Genomic DNA, 2,641 nt, shown 5'->3' on the forward strand with positions numbered 1-2,641 from the left:
TCACAGTGGTTGCAGCACCATCAGAGGCTGCAACTGCCTTCCTGACGTTTGCAGTGTCCTTAGAGGCAGTGGAGTTACCTCGGGGGGATGGCAGCAGCAGCTGCCTCCCTCACATCTGTGCTGTCCACAGCAACAGCAGCATTACCATGTGGAGGTGGCACTGGCATCAGTAACTGCAACTATTGCCCTTGCATCTTGGCAAGGGTGTATACTACCAGATACTACATATGGTAGTATCTTTGGCAACAGTGAGGTTACCTCATGGAGGCGACAGTGGCACAGGTGGCTACAAATGCCTCCCTCACATCTGCAGTGTCCTTGGTAGCAGTGGGTTAGCTCGCAGCAGTGGCAGTGGTGGCAATGGTTGCAGCTGCCTGGGGAGTCCACGGCTGCAGTGATGAACCACCCACAGGACTGCTGCTCTGTGGGGAGCTGCTCTGTGATGGCTGATGGTTCTGTGACCAGATGATGGCTCTGGCAACTGCAGCAGCAGTGGCAGTGGGCCTGTTTCGATCTTCTTCTGTGATGGTATATGCCCTGAGAACCCCTAGTCCCCATCTTCCTGGAAATTCCCCTTCTCACCACATGCCTTGTGCTTTCAACTCTGGGACAAAATTTTCAAGGAAGTGGCCATTGAATTCACCTAACTTATACATAGAAATGATACCATTTCTCTTCAGAAAAATTAAATAAAAAGAAATATTTTACTTAATGGGTTTTTTTTTGGATGTTTGAGAGATTCTAACATATTCATTGGTAAGTGATGAAGGCCTCTGAATATTTCAAATACAGAACAATATTAGAAGTTGATTGTGGCCAACATACAGAATAAAACTTCAGAGTCTGTGAATGAAGAATTTGAAATCTTGCCCTTTAATGTTTGTTCAGCAAATGTCAACTACCTGCAGAGTGACTAAGACTAGATCTCTCCTCTGAGAGAAGAGGTAAATGACTCTTTTCATTGCTCAGGAATAGCAAGCCCCATGTAGGGATTGCTACAATGTTAACTAAGTAAGTGTCACATCTCTGATGGGAGAAAGGCATGCAAATGCAGCAATCACAGAGATGATTAAAAGGTCTCTTGGCCATCTTTTTCCAATTGTACAATGTTACTTATGCTCAGGATTCAATGGGTGACTGTAGGATTTCTTGTTACTTTAAATTTATATCGTGTGAAAAAGAAATTTAGAATTTGCTCCAAGGGTAAAATGGGGTCCTTTATAGCCTTTAATGAATGTTCTTGTTAACGTCTGCTTCTTTTTACTGTATGTACTCTTGTCTGAGTGAACTGTTTCTCTGCCAGCCAAGATAACTAGCATCAGCTAGCCCTCGGTGTAAAAAATAAAAAGAAAAGGCTCATGCTAGTTCTGTTTCGTATTAATGTGTGAGTGCTTAAACTCAGTGGTATGTGCTTCAACATGTTACCTATTTTTTTCTAACAAGCACATTCTTTCATCAGCCATCTAATTACCACATGAGTGTTGCACCTGAAATAAATGGAATGCATTAGATAAATACTCTGAAAACATAAAAGCAAATAATATTTTATCTCAGACTTTAAATTAGTAAAAAGAACTGCAATTTCAAAAAACTAAAAAAATACTAATATTTAATAGATTTTAACTCTCAATATATCACATAAGAAAAAAATTCAAAATACATTTATTACCAAATTTAGTAAGTTCATGAAAAAATTGATAACAAAAATAATAGTCTCTCAACTCAGAAATAACGTTTCTATTTAACATACTATTTGTGCTCAATTTGCAAACAAAATTAGAACTTTAAGTGTACTAATATCAAAATTTATAAAACTTTTTCTGTTTAGTCTTAAGTATAAAAACAAGTGTATTATATAATTAAAATACATAAAATAAGTAGAAATAGTGAAAAATGCTTGCTAGAGAAATGGAATTTGTACAATTACCCAACTTTACTTTTTATATTTACTTAAATCTGTGGTTTGAAAATCTGTGGTTTCAGAGATTAAGAAATGCCTAAGCTTCTTTATGATAATAGAGATAAACATAATGTAGAAAATTATTGATTTATTAGGATGTAAGAAGTGTGCTAGTAACAATCTTAGGGAAAATGTCGTGAATGCTTCAATTCCAGGAATGATATTATAGGAAAGTTTATGGCATAATTGAAGTATATACACATTTGCAATAATGTAACAGAAATACATTAAGAAGAAAATATAAAAAATGATAGGATTAATTTGGAGAAAAAAACTGGAGAATTAAAGTGAAAAAATTGCATAGATCATTTTAGAAAGGGCTTGTGGGACTGTGAATCCAAGAGCTCTTAATGCTATGACCAAAGACTGAAGTTTTCTATAGGATGCCATAGTCAATCGACAGTGCTGTGTTTTCCTGAAGAGATATAAATCTTAGCCAGTCATAATCATAACATCATAATCCATGACTGGGGATGTTGAAAAGTAAATAAATGTTTCAAAGCTTTAAAAATATTATGTAAATTTTATTTATTAACCTTGGGGATCAAAATCTATAAATTATTAATTCTTTCCTCCAGGCCTTCCAACTTGTTTTATTTTTTTGCCATTCTCTTCACATCTTATCAAGGGTGCATGCTATCAACAAGGATTAGACTTTTTAAAAATTGTAATAAAATATAC

The 2,641-nt window shown here is 35.8% G+C and overlaps 1 non-coding gene across 1 annotated transcript; it reads left to right on the top strand.

Annotated features, from left to right (window-relative positions):
• Positions 1–2,262: 2,262 nt before the first annotated feature.
• Positions 2,263–2,391, top strand: LOC134374418 (small nucleolar RNA SNORA25). Its single transcript, XR_010023266.1, has one exon. It is a non-coding gene; the product is annotated as a small nucleolar RNA SNORA25 (small nucleolar RNA).
• Positions 2,392–2,641: the final 250 nt, after the last annotated feature.

Source organism: Cynocephalus volans, chromosome 3 (genome assembly GCF_027409185.1).
Source record: "Cynocephalus volans isolate mCynVol1 chromosome 3, mCynVol1.pri, whole genome shotgun sequence".
Lineage (NCBI taxonomy): Eukaryota > Metazoa > Chordata > Mammalia > Dermoptera > Cynocephalidae > Cynocephalus > Cynocephalus volans.